General features: G+C 43.8%; 1 long non-coding RNA gene across 1 annotated transcript in view; it reads right to left on the bottom strand.

Annotated features, from left to right (window-relative positions):
- LOC120240876 overlaps positions 1-17431 on the bottom strand; it is a 117322-nt gene that overhangs the window by 26710 nt on the left and 73181 nt on the right. The gene's annotated exons all lie outside the window — the stretch shown is intronic.

Below are 17431 nucleotides of genomic sequence, written 5' to 3' on the forward strand. Positions count from 1 at the left end.
TTTCAATAACTCAGTGACATGGATGCTATTTTTGTCATCACATCATAGGTACTCAGTAAATGGCAGCTGCTGCTGGGACTAATAATCACAGTTAAATCAGCCCGGGATTGGGAAAAGGCCCCTTGTCTACTGGTAGGAAGGACACTTTTCCTCACTGATGGTCAAGCAAGTGGATGATCGGTGGTAGGATTTTGCCTGGGTGGTGTAGGCCCTTCCGTTTTTCTAGAGCCTCCCATTCTGCAGCCCTTTGACCAAGGAGATCAAACCAGAGGCCTCGGTGGACCAGCCCCCTGGTCATTCACCCATCAGACAGGTCAGGTAAGCCTGTGGCCTGGCCCTTCCCTCCCGTTCAGCCCTAGGAGATGTCTTTTTAATCTTCCCTTTCCTCGCTGACTCAGTACCTTCACTGAAAGAGCAATTTGCTGCAGAAGCTTCTTACAGTTCAATCAAATGCTTTCTGTAAAATCTGCGTGATTACTTATGGCCCAGATGTCTTCAACGTCTGTCACTTCCTGTCCTGGGTTCTCTCTGAAAAAGGCCCAAAATGAGTCATTGAAAGATTCAGGCAGTCGATCAGAATTTGCTCCGGAAGCCCTCCCAAGTCCGTGTCTCTATTTCTCCAGGCTTCCCTTCTGGAGAGCTCTTTGTGGAATAAGCGACCTCTTGAAATCAAAAGCTGAGAAACTCGTCTATTCATCTGTCACCGCCCCTGGTCGAGAGCCATAGCTGTGCTGTGCTGGGTGCAGGTGGTGGGGCACAGCTGACCCCATCCACTCTCATGGAGCATACCCTCCAGTGAGTTCACAGAAATAATATAACACAAGTCTGCCCATTTTAGACACATCTTCGAATTAAATTATGGGAAAGATGCCCACAATCTTTCCTTTTACTAGGATTTCAAGGGCAAAAAAAAAAAACCAAAAAACAAAAAACTGGCAGTTTACAAATCCCAGCTTTGTGGCCTTTTGCGTTTATCACCAGAAATGATTTGGTTACCTTCTCTCAGCCTCGGTGTCCTCATCTGTACATTGGGGACCGTACCCATGTTGAAAGGTTGCTGTGCAGATCACAAAGTTTATGGCACGTAAGTCATCCAGCACAGTGGCACTTGACATAAAGAAGCTGTTCATTGTCTCCCCCTTTCAATGCAATTGGCCCTTGGCCTTCAGGGTGGCAAGCATTTGGCACAGAGAATTCTGAGCCAGCGCTTTTTGAATGTCCATCCCGTAAGGAGCACTTCTGGTTCACTTGGGATCTTCACTCAGGCACAGATATTTATGGATTGGGATCCAGAAGTCAGGGGCGTAGCCTTGGGCAGAGACAATTTACCCAAAGGTCTTGGTGTAAGAGCCCGCCCATGCTCTAGCTCTGCCAGCTTGGCCCCTGGCAACTTCTCCATGGTTCTGGACGTGACGAAAACCAACCAGTCACTTTAATGGTGAACGGAGCAACACAAGCCACCAGTCTTCCCCACCCACCCCTGCATTTGCTCCTCGGAAACTGAGTTTTCTTCATTCCCTTTAAATGGTCCTTTTAATCCATTAACCCACTTTTGACTACCTGCAACACAGATGTTTGCTTGCTGGCTTGTTTTTTGCCAGGAACTACTGACGGAATAACTCTGACATCAAGCCAATTCACAAAAGGTTTTTTCATTATGAAATGTAAGAATCCCTTCTTTTTTCCCAGCATCGTCCGGAAATGAGTTCTGAGGAACCACCAGAAAATCATGGCTTTTGGCTTGGACCTGGGCTGTGCAAGAGAATTCCAAAATGCAGTCTCTTCCCCCATGTTGGTTCTTCCTGAGGACTTACCTGAACTGCATTTTAAAAATATTAAATGTGGGGCATCTGGGTGGCTCAGTCGGTTGAGCGTTTGACTTCGGCTCTCATGATTTGTGGGTTCCGGCCCCATGTCGGGCTCTGTGCTGACATCTCAGAGCCTGGAGCCTGCTTCAGATTCTGTGTCTCCCTCTCTCTCTCTCTGCCCCCTCCCCCATTCATGCTCTGTCTCTGTTTCTCAAAATTAAATAAATGTAAAAAAAAGGTTAAAAAATATTAAATGCATTATCTCTAACCTCTCAACAACCCTTGGGAATAAGTACTATTATACTCAGCTAACAAATAAGGAAACTGAGTCCCAGAGAGATTGAGACCAAAAAATGTTTACCGGCCGGTTTCTTGGGATGGCCTTTCTTGACTGTTAGGTCCCCACGGAATTTGGTTTCAGAACACTGAAATATGTTCATCTAATGATACTTAATCAAAATTGAGTTCAAAGATCCATTTCATTTTTTGTTAAATGCCTCTTTTCTCCCTGGTCAGCAGAGTCCCCACAGTAAGGGATACTGTCTGCATACTTCATTTGGGCAACAATTATGGGAGTCCCCTGGATGCTAAACTCTGGTCCAGCCACTGGAGACTCAGGTGACGATGACGGAACTGGACCCTACGGACATTGGAGTCCCACTTTCATCACTGCAGCCCTGGCTCCCAGCTTGGGGCCTTGTGCACAATAGGCATTCAAAAATGCCACTGACCGCACGAATGCCTGGGACTCAGGCCCCCTGTCCCCAAGACCTGATATGCCTATGCCTCAACCATCAGTGCCTCTTTGGGGTCCTTACCAGGTCCTTCATGATCACAGTCTCATCTGCTCCTTTTCCAACCCAGTAGCCCGAAAACAAACATGCCTTCATCAGATAACACTCTCAGATCTCCCTGCCTTTGAATGTACGATTCCTTCCTCCTGGCTTGGAAAGCCCATCTGACTCAAACCTCCACCTAAAGCCACCTCCTTTCTGAAGCCTTCCTCACCCTTCCAGGGCAGACCAAGTCCATTCCCCTGCACCATCCTGAAGCACCTAGTTTATAACTGTATTATGGTATTAATTGGACCACACTGGCATTAATTGTTGCCTTGCAGCCTTTAAAACCAGGCCGTGAGATCATGAAGGATAGATAGATAGATAGGCCCATGGTTTGCTCACTGTTGCATCATCTTATATCTGTTAGGAAGCTTCAAACTGCAAGTAATAGCCAACCCAATGAAATGGTCAAACACTAAAGACATCTGTTGTCTCACAAAATAATATAAAGTTGGGTGCAGAGACCCCAGGACTGCTTAGTTCAAGACTTTGATGAACTCTTCAAGAAACCAGCACATTCCAGGGGCCCACTCAGCCATCTCTGTTAGCAGTACCTCTACTGTGATTACAAGATGACGGCCACAGTTTCAGGTGTTACATGTGGACACAGCAAGGTCAGCAAAGGGGAACTGTGAGAAATGGGGAAATAACCCCTCTCTCATGTCTCCTTTTAATATTGAAAACCTTTCTCAATCATCCAAATTTCCTTTCATATCCTATGGGCCCGAAATGCCTCACATGTATACACCCAAACTATTCCGTGGCAAGGAGAACGAGGCCATCTTCATTGCTGAGATTCATTCTTTCTCTTCTTTTGAAAGACACAGCCTCCAAAGAAGGTGAACAAAAACAAGGCTTTGTTAGCAGGGAAGAAGTGTTGGGAATAGATTAAGTTGACAAAGCAGTGGCATCTGCCACACCCCTTGTGATTTCTTACTGTACAAACTCACTGTTCTCCTGAATTGCATAGGCTCACTACCCACAATGGAACTCTTGCCATGGTAGACCTAGATAAAAGCTGGCTGCTTTATTGGGAAGATGTCACCAGGTCACCTCTGGCTGGCTTTTCACTGTGCAGGCCCGACTCCGTCTCGGTCTTACTGCTTGCTCTGGGTTGGTGCAATGAATTCACTCAACAGAAATGTGTTGAGTTCCATCATGTGACAGCTCATAAGTTTTGGAGTCCCAGGAAATAAGCCACAGGCTCTGTTCTCAGTCTACTTCATGGCCTCATTTGTTTTTTTCCTCCAAAACATGAGACAGGCAAGGAAGACCTTCCCCTTGGACAGATTAGGATATTCAGGGACAGATGAGTGAGGTGATATACAGAAGCTCTTCTCAGACAGAAATGATCCGAAACGCAGCCAGCCATTTCTAATTCTGGTCAGCTTACAGACAATGGCCCTCTTTGAGGTCTAGTCCACAGGCTAAGGTGGAAAACAAAGCATTTCATCCTAGAAGTTCCTGGGAAGAAAAGAGTCCCATGGTCAATACTTTAGTGCTGCCCACTGGCCCCACCCCCCTCTGAAGAGCACAATTCACTTTAATGCACTGAAGTCTCTGAGAAGTTCCACAAGAAACGATCTGGTTCCAATCAGCAGGTCAAAATGGTATTTGCTCACTGAACACTTTCTCATTGCCTAACACTTCCTACATCATTCATTCATTACATAGTTAATGAACATCTTCTATGTGACATGCACTGGGTATATTTGAACAAAATAGACATGGTACCTGTGTTCGGGAACTTTATTAAGGTAAATGGAACAAAGTCCAACACCATGAAGAGCAGTGCTTACTGGGGTAATGAATGTTATTATGAAATGTATGGTTTGACAAGTGTTTTTATGACTAAGTACTGTACTTACATTAATTCCCACATATACTATTATCAACCCATCCAAGGGGGCACAGATAAGAATCAAATCCAGGACCATTTCCCTGAGGCCATTATTATCTACATGATCCATGTGTCTCAGAATATCCTTGGACATGTTGGTCAGATTTGGGAGCGGTCCCAAAAGCACCAAAGTCTTGGTAGCTTAGAACAACAGCAGAAACTTATTTCTAGCTCCTGTGGTATATTGATGGCTGAAGGTCAGCAGTGGTAGCTCTGTTCTGTGGATTAAATATTACTGTTCCCTCAGGATTCATATATGGAAACCTAATGCCCAATGTGATGGTGCTTGGAGGTGGGACCTTTGGATTTGATAGATCACAAGGGTGGCACCCTCACGCATGGAATTAGTTCCCTTATAAAAGAGACTCCAGGGGTGCCTGGGTGGCTCAGTCAGTTGAGTGTCCAACTCTTGACTTTGGCTGAGATCATGACCTCAGCGTTTGTGAGTTCCAGCCCTGTGTCAGGCTCAGCGCTAACAGCACAGAGCCTGCTTGAGATTCCCTCTCTCTCTCCCTCTCTCTCTCCCTCTCTCTCTCTCTCTCTCAGTGTGCCTCTCCAACTTGCTTTCTATCTGTCTTTCAAATAAATTAAAAATAAACTTAAAAAATTAAAAAAAAAAAAAAGAGAGGGACACTTCAGAGAACTCACTCATCGTTTCCACAGTGTGAAGACACACAGCACAAAGATGGCCACCTATGTACCAGGAAGCAGGCTCTCACCAGACAACGAATCTTCCAGTCCCTTGAGCTTGGGCCTTCCAGCCCCCAGAACTGTGAGAATAAATGTCTGTTGTTTATAAGCTACCCAATCTATGGTATTTCTCTCATAGCAGCCTGAACAGACTGAGACATTCCGCTCCACATGTCTTCTCACACTGGGATCCAAGCTGAAGGAGATCCAAGCTGTGTGGAGAGTGCCACTCTCGTGGGAAAAGCAAGAGCACTGACAGAAGTGTGTAATGATTCATAATGTGGTATGTGTCACATGCACTTACAATCTACGCTCCATACCAAGTCATATGGCCAAACCCAAAGTCAGTCAGGGAGGCTGGGCAGGGGGGAGGGGGACCTCCCTCCCTTCTACAGGGGACACTACCAGTCACGCAGCATGAGGAGGAGGGGTGTGTGCAATCCTACCACAGGAAAGGGGCCGGCGGTGAATAGTTCTGGACAACATAGCAACATGGGAAAGAGAAGAGTAGTGTTATATAGCATTAGAAGGATGAGCTCTGAAGCCAGATCGACCTGAACTTGAATTCAGCCCTGCCAGTTATTAGGTAGGTGGCCTTGGGGTGTTAAATAAACCTTAATCCTCAGTCCCATCATGTGTAAAATGGGAACAGTAGTGCCCACTGGGTAAGGTTCTAGAGAAGATTTAATGAGTTATCTCATTATCTCAAGTTCTTCACGCCATGCTTGCTATGGTGAAATACTCAGTGAGTGGCAAATATCCTGCTGGAGTTTTGTTGGCATCTAAATCAGTGTTCTCAGATGAGATGTCGAGAACCATTCTGTGATTCTTACCCCCCCCCCCACACACACACACCATTCTGACCTTCCCTTGGCAGGTCTGTGTCTCACAGCCTTTTTAGGAAAAGGCCACTGGGTCCACAGTGAAGTGAGGAAGAAAAACAAAGAAAAAGAAAATGAATGACAGATTGGACAAGCTGTTCCTTCAGCAGCCACTTAATTATGGACAAGTCAACCCGAGAGACCTGTGCAAATGACACACCCAGAACAAGTAAATATACCTTGGCCTCCTGGTATCCAAATTTGGCTTTGGAAGAAGAAGAAAATTCATCCAGGAGTGGAAAACGAGCAACTGAAGGCTTATGGGAGGAGGATCAGGATAAGGAGACTCACACCCCAGTGACCTCAGACTAAGCCATGAGCCTTTTTTTTGGTCAGTAGAACATGGGTGAAACTGTATGCCACGTCAAGCAGGAGCAGTAAGAGGCATGTCATTCCCACCTCACTCTTCTCTGCTACAAGAATGACAGTGTCCCTGATACCAGCTGCCCCTTTCAGAGAGAAGGGAACATGGTAGAGGTATAGCTGACCTGCAATCAACATGAAATGTGAACGAGAAATACATTTGGTTCTTGTAAGCCACGGAGATGTGGGCGTGGTCTGTCACCATAGCATCACTTCCTCTGAACCCCACAACAGCTGTGACAGATGGAGGGAATCCCATTTTACAGATGAGGGAATAAAGGCTGCAACTTTTTAGAAGCTGCAGAGCTGGACAGTGAGAGCCCAAGCCGGTGTCTCTTTTCCCCAAAAGTTGTGCTCACTCCACTACCCTGTCTCCTTCCTGAACAAAGCTTGGTTCCCTCATGGAACTTGTCATAGTCCAGGGGCACCTGGGTGGCTCAGTCAGTTGAGTGTCTGACTTTGGCTCAGGTTGTGATGTCACAGTTCGTGGGTTCAAGCCCTAGGCTGGGCTTTTCACTGACAGTGAGAGCCAGCTTTGGATTCTCTGTCTGCTTCCTTCTCTCTGTGACCCTCCCCTGCTCACACTCTCTCTCAAAAATAAATAAATATTAAAAAAGAATTTCTTATAGTTCAGAATTTCATTTATTTTTTTTCTTCTTTTTTTCTTATTTCTCCATTGATCTAAGCTCCACAGAGGCTAGAACCGTGTCTGTTTCATCAATTCATCCTCAGCTCTTTGTACAGATTGAACACCACACCTGGATGAATGAATGAATGAATGAATGAATGGGTGAATAGATAAAGCAGCCTGTTCATTGCCTTCCTTCCTGTCTTGATGCTGGGGAGACAAGATGTCCACACAAAGAAGTAGAAACATTTTAGCCTAAAAAGAGACAATAGAGCCAGTGGCCTGGTCAGAACCAGGAGATGTGCTGGATGGCAAACTTATTGCCTGAATTATTCACTTCCCTTACCACTTCCACCGCCACCACTCAGCCCGGGCCTGGGGAAGGGGCGGCTACAGCTCTGCCCATTGGCACCTCATTGAGTCGCACGCAAACCCATCTCTATTCTTCCTCAGACCCGTCCCTCCATTAGCATCTGCTGCCTTGGTCAGGGCACAGCCCTGCCCAGTCACCCTACACAAAGACCCAGGGGTTCTCCTAGATTCTTGGATCACTTTCCAAGTATAACCAGTCACCATGCCCAACTGACATGTGAGATTTCTCTTCACCTCCCTGGCTCTCCTGACCTGACCTCCAGACCTCCTGTCCTATCCAGGGACCTCCATTGTCTCCCTGGCTCCTCTAGAACATGTTCTGTACTCCTGCTGTGGAACTTTAAAAATAGGCAAACCACACACGCAAATACACATTCAGAAACAACAATCAGCCTCCTGCTTAAAAAAATATGAGTGGGGGGTATTTTACATATAGCTGGCATGGTGTCTTTCAAACTTTCATCGTAAGAATCGCCTGAGGGCACTTGTTAAAATGCAGGTTCTTGAGCCCCACCCTTAACCTACTTACTAGGAGTCTCCTAAGGAAGGGCCTGGAATCTCTTTTTAATAAATGCCTCTAAGGATTAGGAAAGTTTGGGAAACACTGACATAGCCTACCAGTTAGATGAGATTCAGCTATGTTGGCTAAAAATACAGAAGTTCGACATAGAGGGGCTTAAATAATGTAAAAGTTTATTTGCGGCACACAGTAACAGTTACAGTATCCCATGGGGGGACAGGGGAAGAACTACAGCAAAAAAACCTATCTTTGTGCCATTTTCTTCTTTAATCAGGGAGAGCCTTTTTCCAGAAGTTCCTCAAGCAGGGTACTGGTCAGAGCTGGCCACATGCTTACCTATCGTCTAGCTCAAACACTGGTAAAGACAAATGGAATCACCATGATGTCATGAGAGCCATAGTGATTTGTCCCCTAAGGCTTAGCACACTGTGGCCCTAATAAAGTCAGGTTTCCATGAGCAAGAAAGAAGGGGAAAGAACTGTTAGAGGCCGTGGGCATACTCAGTGCTGTTCGCCAAATATATCTAGTTCTCTACCCTTCTGGTACACGGTGGCATCGCCCTTCCCCTCTCTGTCTAGTGAAGTGTGAGCAAGAGTAATCTGTGTCGCTTCCAGAAAAAGCATCAAGAACCAATGCAAGCTCTACCACGTTCCCTTTTCCTGCCTTGAAATTCACGGAACTGGTTTCACGGAGCCTCTCTCAGGGGGATCCTGGAGAGGCCAAGATGATTCAAGCGCCCCTGCTAACCCCCAATGGATGGGTAACGTGAGTAAGAAACCAACCTTTGAGTTGGGGGCTACTTGTTACTGCAGCACAGCACAGCCTGCCTGGCTGGAAAGAGGACCTTACAGACCACACAGGCTAGGAAGTCCACCTTGGAAACACCCACTGGGAAAACTATACAGAGGCAGGAAAATTTCATTTGCAGCAGCTGGTGTAACAACTGGAATACCTCCCTCTTGACTGTTGTCTTGCTAAAAACAAACAAACAAAGAAACAAATAAAAATTCTCCCTCTGAAAGAAGCAAGTGGCACCACCCATGGAAAAGGTAACCCCATTTTCTTTCTCTCCCCTGCTGATTGTCTCAGAATTAGGAAGCGAGTAATCCCTGCCACAGAAGCATTTACTAAGCGCTTATTATGTGCAGAGCCCTGTGTTAAACAACTGTGAGAGATTGCTGCTGTTATTATTACTCTCGTTTTTCAAAGAATAAATTGAGACTTAGAGAATTTAAGTAACGTGCTCTAGACCATGCAGATAGCAAATGTGGAAGCTACAATTCAAAGCCCATCTGTTGGATTCCATTCTGCGTGTTATACTGTATGTTTTGTCTGTATGGGATGTTCTTCCCAACACCAACTCCCCTACCTATGTTCCTTATACATCTGTCTCCCCCCACTGCACTGAAAAAATAGAAAGCACAGGGAGCAAGTACATTTTATTAATTTTCACATGCCTTAAACTAGGCTCATTGCCTAGTATATAGTTTGTGCTCCATGAACACATAAATGAATACTGTAGCCTTACCAAGACCTGAATTTTCATGTTTCTACAGCATCTTACTGTCTACAGATGCTTTGACTATCATGATTCTTAACAACTCTGTGAGTTACTCAGGGCAGAATCCATTCCCATTTTAAGGAGGAAAAATCAAAGTTCCAACATTTCAAGTGACTTGGCCACGATCACCAGTGAGCAGTCTGTATGACCAGACACCAGACTATGTTAAACATGTAGCAGAAACACAATAATGCTTGTTGGGGAGATAGGAAGAAAAGAGGAGAAATGGAGAGAGAGAGGAAAGACAGAGGTGATTTGGATCCAACCCTGACTCAATGGTCTGACCATCTGCCCATGATAATTTGGCAAGACCCACGTCGAGGGGTTGAATCAATGATTGTTTTTATAACCAGAGATAAGTGGACACATTTTCGCGTTGACGAATTATCAAACAGCAATATCAATAATGTCTTTAGACTGTAATAGAGATAAAATGCAATTTAGATATGCATATCCTCTTTCTAATAATCATTTGTCCATCAGCCTTCTAGGTCAAGTTGAGTTTAATCTTCCTCGGTGACCATACTTTTGGTTTCAGTCTCCCCATACTCACTGTGCCTCCTGTAACTTGCATCTAGCACATAATGGGAAAGGCATGTGTCTGGAGACTGGGAAGGGAGAATGATTCTTCTTTGTTAAAATAATACAAGAAAGGTTTGTTGTAATGCTACTTTTCCTCAGACCCCCCAGCCTTGTCCACACCTCCACAAAGATACCCGCTTGAATACACTGATGTATATTTTAGGCAACTCTCAATGGTTCTGCAAACACAGATGACTGTTCATAGAGGTTTTTCAGCAGCTTTGGAAAGCGTGATGTTTGAATTCTTGAAATCATCTATTTTTTATGGGTAAATAAACAGTGGGAGGAAAGGAGAAGGCATCCATACAATTTTAATGAACAAGATTCCCATCGGTCATCAAAAGAAAACAAAAGGTAGCTTAATGGGCACAAGGAAGCTATTTTTCTAGTGATTTTTCTGCTCAGCTCTCCGGGGAAGAGGAGTGGCTTCTAAATTAAAAAGAAAAAATGATGCTCTGAGTATATTTTTTTCCTGTCATTTCATTGTCTTTGATCTTGCATTTCCTAAGAAAGAAGCACTTAACCTCCAGTGTCAGATCAATGTTGGAAATGCATGCTTTATTTTAAGATCCTTCTTGAGTTCATAGAAACTGTGGATCTGGCCAAATCTGTATCTTCACGTATGAACTTACAGAGATTCAAACAATAGGTTACATTCAAATAACCAATGTACTTCAAAACGATGGGCTGAACTCGGGTATATAACCAGGTTTTTCACCAAGCAGTAATGAATTATTTTTGAGATAGCAACTATTTTCCACTATTTCCTTAATTACCAAATTTACTTAGCTAAATTTAGCTAGTCATGATGTTTTAAAGCGAGTTTACACATGGGTACTAACCAAGTGGATACACCCTTAACCAAAATGGTGGATTCTCCACAGATTTCTCCTGAAGGGAGGTGAAAGGCCCCCGCAGTCACACAAGCAGTCTATCATGGATCTGTTTGAATTCCCTTTTCAGGTGAAAGAAGTGTATTATGTTGCCAGAAGGATACTCCATCATCTATAATAAATATTCATCTGCGTGTATCATGCACTTGAGCTGCATGACTGATGAACTCCAGTTCCAGAAATGAATGGGAAACTCACTAAGACAAATGTCACCTTTCAGTGCTGTTCTTTCAGATAAATTGCAGTTAGATTTAAACAAAGTCAGTAATTTCATGCTTTCCAACTGGTCCCGATTCAGTTAGACAGCCCCCACTGTCTGTATAAGGGTACTAACACCCAATTTGATTTGTTGGATTTTGGCAAGCTCTACCAGGGAACAATCAGCAATTTCTGCCCAGCAGCCTTATTATTGGAATACAATAATGCTAAAGGTATTTATGCAATTTGGCCAATTTAAAATTTGGGCAGCTTCACTCATAATTGGTAGGGACATACAAAGGTACAGCTCTTTTGGAAACCAATTTGGCACCATGCTATAAAATCACATTTACTCTTTTATTCAGGAATCCCCCATCTGGAGATTAAGCCAAAATCTTTTGTAAGGGGAACCATTTATCTCCCAGTCCCCTGGGTTATTTTCATAGGGGGAAATTCCATAATCTAGAAGGGTCAGAACCCTTCCCTCTTTCCTGTTAGTCCAACTGGGAGAAAAGGACTCAGCAAATGGGTACATTTGGGACAAGAAGCCCAACAAGAGCCTTCAGACATATGTTTGACCTCCTCTCTCCATGCTGCCTGCAGGAGACTTGTTTTGTTCTTCATTGAGCAGGAAAAGATGTGAAGTTTGATTCAAGGGAAATTCATATGGTTGATAACTTACCCTCCATCCTTCGGACTCTAATGCTTCTCTCTCATTGTACCAGGTCTTAGGAGAGGAAGAGAAAGGTTTGTGTATGTTAGTTTTTATGATATACCAACACTCTTTAGACTCCAAGATATCCACTGTGGTATTATTTACTATCCAACAATGGAAAATTTTCAGGAGCATAATTCACTGACTGTAATGTGCAATAGTAGACAGCCACTGCAAATAATGTAAATATGTGCAGAATTTATTTTAAAATGAAAAAGCAAAACACTGAGGGATAGATAAAACAGTGTCAGCAAACCCTCAATATCTGTTAAAACCAAGTCCTGAAAATGTTAGTGTCCATTACACTGATTTCTCTCTAAAGATATTCAAATGAGGTAAAATGAGATGTGGGTCACACTTACCTATTTGAATAGATTGATTCAAGTTATTGATTTGAATAGATAACCTCTATTTGAATATTTACTTTATATGGATTTTTATTCAACTTTCCCATATGGTAATAAAGGTGCTACTTAACTACAGAGTTTTGTAGCTTGTTGGATTGCCGAATAACCAAAGTGTATTCATGTAATGGGGTTCAAAACAATGTGCACTGGGGGTCCCTTGATGGCTTAGTTGGTTAAGCGTTTGACTCTTGATTTCGGCTCAGGTCATGATCTCATGGTTCATAAGTTCAGACCCCACACTGACAGTGCAGAGCCTGCTTGAGATTCTCTGTCTCTCTCTGCTCCTCCCCAGTTCATGCATGCTCTCCCTCTCCTTTTCTCCCTCTCCCAATAAATAAATAAACTTTAAAAAACAAAACAGTGCATACTGAAATATTTAGATCTGCAAAGTCTTTATGGAGTGTACATGCCAGACTGTCCCCTTATTTACTGTTGCCCCTCCCCCCCCACACTCACTGAAATGTTTCAAGTATAATTGTTCTTGTATAACTTTGTACAGAACTCTGAACGTGTGCTGGAGGCCTTTTAAAGTTAAAATATAAAAAAGCAAAAATGTTAACATCGATCCAGCAGGTGTGCTCCTTGTTTCTACCTCAATGAGTTGAAAAGTTAGCCCATGAAAAAATCTACACACAAATATTTATACCAGCTTTATTCATAATTGCCAACACGTGGGAACAACCAAATTGACCTTCTATACACTGGTGGCTAAATAAGCTATGGTACATCCGTACAGTGACACATTATTCAGTAATGGAAATGTATGCGCTATCAACTCATGAAAAGATGGCGGAAACTTAAATGCGTATTGCCAAGCAAAAGTAGCCAATCTGAAGAATCTATGGACTGAATGATTCCAGCTGTATGACATATTGGCAAAGGCAAAACAATGGAGACAGTAAAAGATCAGTGGTGGCTGTGGGCTTGAGGGGATGGAAGAAGGGGAATATGATGGAGCCCACAGGAATCTCAGGGCAGTAAAACTATTCTGTATAATCCTGTAAAGCTGATAAATATCATTCATAATACATTTGTCCAAACCATAGAAGGAACAATAGAGTGAACCCTAATGTATCCTATGGTCTTCAGCTAATAATAATGTATCGATATTGGTTCTTCAATTGTAACAAATATACTAAATTAATACAAGATGTTCATAATAGGGTAAACTGTGGGTGGGAGCTGGGAGGTATAAGGAACACTCTACTTTCTGCTCAACTGTTCTAGAGACCAAAAGCTGCTCTTAAAAACAGTCAATATTTTGTAAATGATAATTCGAACATGATGATTACGATAGCACTATGCCCCAAGTACATGCCCGTGACTTCTAAAGTGGTGAAGACATAGGTCCAGTCTTCCAGCCACTTCTCTGATACTGCTTTCATGGCCAAGGCCATGAGAAGTTCTCAGTGACACCTGAGACCTTATCTTCATAGACTCTGCCTGCGCCTCCTATTCCTTTGCTCTTGGAAAATTTACATAGTTGGAAATAAGTCAGAATGTCCAGTGATTGACAGGTGCAAAGTCAGACAGCTCATACATTAAACAGCAACAACGATGACACTAATGTTTATTAAAACCACTCAGCAACATCAAAACGCTTCCATAGTACTGAATTCAAACAGGAAACATGAGGACACAAAATTCTATACACATGAAAAAATAAGAGTGTGTCCTCAACTGAGCTTCTATTTAATATCTGATTTTATGGTCCTAAAAAAATCATTATGTATGTTATTTGATTGGAATTACAGTTAAAACTGCACTTGAATATATGACAGGAAAATTTAAAAGACCAGAAGAAAACTACCTGGAGTTGGCGTTGCTACATTAAGATACTGGGATTATGTGTGATTCGAGCAAACCTTTATGACTTTCATCATTTCAATGTATTTTTTGGAAGCTGATCATCAGTCATTCAATTGCGGAAAGAGGATTCTATGTAAAGTATTCTGCATTCTTAGGGAGTGAGTCCTTGGGGGTGCCAAACATCTTTTACATCTCAGGCTCAAATATGAAATGGGGAAATTAAGGCCAGAAATTTGCCCAAATCTCATCATTTGGAATGAGGGCTAAAATCTGATGGTCCTCATACCTTTCTTGGGGAAACACTTCTAATATTGACCCCACCACCCCGTATCGAAATTCTTGTCTAGGACTCACTAGACTGCAAGCAATGTTCTTCTGACTCATTCCCATGTCCCCACGACACAACCTAGTCCCCAATACGCAGTAGGTGCCCAATAAATGAACACGTGAGTTCGATTAGTAGTACCCTGAGTTGCCTTTCAATGGATTCCTCATGAAGAATTGTAACTTCTTTGACAACCAGGATGACCTCAGCTTATACTCTTCTAGCATCTTTGTAAAACACGATACGGGGCTCGGTGAACTACATCCATCTACATTGACAGATGAATGGAGGGGAAATCAAAAGCTGACAAACCTACCAATCCATTTGGCCTCATTGTGGGTCATTGACCTTGAGCATTTTAAACCTTACAGGATTATAATAATGCCAAACACTCAGGACACCTGGGTGGCCCAGTCAGTTATGCCTTTGATTTTGGCTTAGGTCATGATCTTGTGGTTCGTGGGTTTGAGCCCTGTGTTGGACTCCAAGTTGACACCTCAGAGCCTGGAGTCTGCTTGGGATTCTATGTCTCTCTCTCTCTCTCTCTCTCTCTGCCCCTCCCCCACTCATCCTCTGTCTCTCTCTGTCTCAAAAATAAACATTAAAAAAATTTTAATAATACCTAATACTCATTGAATATCTACTGTGCACCAGGCACTGTCCAGAGCATTTTTGGGGCCTTTTCTTAGTCACCACATCTCTATGCTATACATACTGTTCAGGCCCCTATATTCTAGTTGAGCAAAATAATGAGGCACAGAAGAGCTAAGTCCAAGGTCCACAGCTACTGAGAGGTGAAGCAGGGGTTCAAATCCAGACGCTCTGACCCCAGAGCCCAAGCTCATCACCATCTTTTTGCAGTGCTTATTCCTTATGAGTGAGATCTTCCCTCTGGCAGAATTTGCAAGACAGGAGTAAGAACTTTATCCACAAAGGGTCCGGTGTATTTTCGTTATTGCCAAATAAATCAAGCTGGCATCACAGAGTTATTCATCATGGTTTCCATACAGCAGAAGGTCTGCCAACAGGCTGCCACACTATTTGACTTCACATTGACACCACGTGATAAGAAGTCAGATCACAGAGGTAATGCTGTCCTGATTCCCAAACAGATGAAGTCTGGCAAACAATATATTTTTCCACTCAACACTGACTCCAACTCCAAAAATTTCTGGAGCTGGCAGTAGCAAAATGTAAACATTGTCAGTGCTTTTAATAAATGATGTTTAATAAAACCTGAAAAGATTAGAGCGGAGAAGCCTAACTTCCTGTGTTTCCCATTATTTAATAATTTATTATATGAAATCCATTGACCTTTCAGTGGGCTTTTTTTAGAGGAAGCCGGAGCGTTAATTATGGTTTAGCTACTTTATTGAGCAGCATTAGCATACAAATAGGACATCAATAACCAATTACAATCTTCATCTTGGAAAAGCAGGTCTCTTCCAGAGCCTCTGTGCCTGCTAACTCAGCCACTTAAAGGTCTCAGCAGCTAATGATGGTGGCATTCAAGGCTCTTCCTAATCGACCCCCAGGGGGGTCTCTCCAGCCTGACACCATGCTCCTCCCTTCCAGACGAGACTGTACACCTGCTGCCCCCACGTAGAGCCTTGGCTCATACATCAGCACTTCCTGTCTCCTGCTGAGCGGGTCCACCCAATCTCGGGCCCTTTGATTTCCTGGTTCTGTGTCGCCCTCAATTCTTCATTCATTCAGCAGATGTGTATTGGACCTTGGCTAATACTAGTCTTTGGGGAAACACCAGGGGCAAGGTAGGCACGATCTCTTGCTACTGAGGCTAGAGGCTGGTGCAGGGATTGGAAAATGCTCTCTCTAAAGGGCCCTGGAGTGCATATTTTATTTTCTTTTTTTTAAATATTTTTTTTATTTATTTCTAGGAGATAAAGAGAGAGACAGCATGAGCAGAGGAGGGTCAGAGAGAGAGAGGGAGATACAGACTCTGAAATAGGCTCCAGGCTCTGAGCTGGCAGTCAGCACAGAGTCGACGGAGGGCTCGAACCCACGAACCCCGAGATCATGACCCAAGCGAAAGTCGGACACTTAACCGACGAAGCCACCCAGGCGCCCCCCGGAGTGCATATTTTAAACTCTGCAGGTCACAGGGTGTCTGTCACAACTGGTCAACTCTGCCATTGTAGTGGGAAAGTGGCCGCTGACAAAACATAAACAAATTCAGGTGTCTGTGTTCCGATGACAATTTATTTAAGAGTAAACAGAGAGTAGGCTGGATTTGGCCCATAGGACATGGTATACTGACCTCTGGCTTAGAGCCTGGACTCTGGAGTCGGAAACCTGAGTGGTCTTCAGGAAGTGACGCTATTTCTCTGCCCCTCAGTTTCCTCATCTGTGAAATGGAGAATCTACAAAGTACACCAGACTCTGCCATTCTCCCGTTAAAACCCGCCCAATACCTTCCCTTGAGTCAAATGAAGGCTCTTCACTGTGACAGATGAGGAAGCCCTTGAGTGACCTGCCTCCCACTTGGCTCCCTTCACTGCCTCCTTAGCAGTGTCCCCGTCGCTGACTCCATTTCTGTCAGGCTGATCTCCTGTCCCGGCCAGAACCTTTGTGATGCGGCCCTCATTGCCTGGAACTCTGTCCCTCCCACTCGCCGTGTGCGCTGCTCCCGTCCCTCAGGGTCTAAGGCCAAATGCAGTCTTCTCCAAGGGGCCTTCTGTGACAATGCCAGCCGAAGAGGCCCCCTCACACATGGCAAAGAAGCCACCCACCCCTTATTTGCTTCTCATGGAGCCTTATCCCTATTCGTCTTCATTTAATTCTTCATTGCATCCTCTTCATTTAATTCCCCCACTAAAACATCAATTCCATGAGTGTTAGGACTTCATCATTGTGCTGCCGGCACCTAGTCCAGTGCCTGGCAGAAATAGGCAATCAATAACTGTGTCATTAATAAATAAA

The sequence above is a fragment of the Hyaena hyaena genome, unplaced genomic scaffold (assembly GCF_003009895.1).
Source record: "Hyaena hyaena isolate Hyena2069 unplaced genomic scaffold, ASM300989v1 scaffold_268, whole genome shotgun sequence".
In the NCBI taxonomy this organism is placed as follows: domain Eukaryota; kingdom Metazoa; phylum Chordata; class Mammalia; order Carnivora; family Hyaenidae; genus Hyaena; species Hyaena hyaena.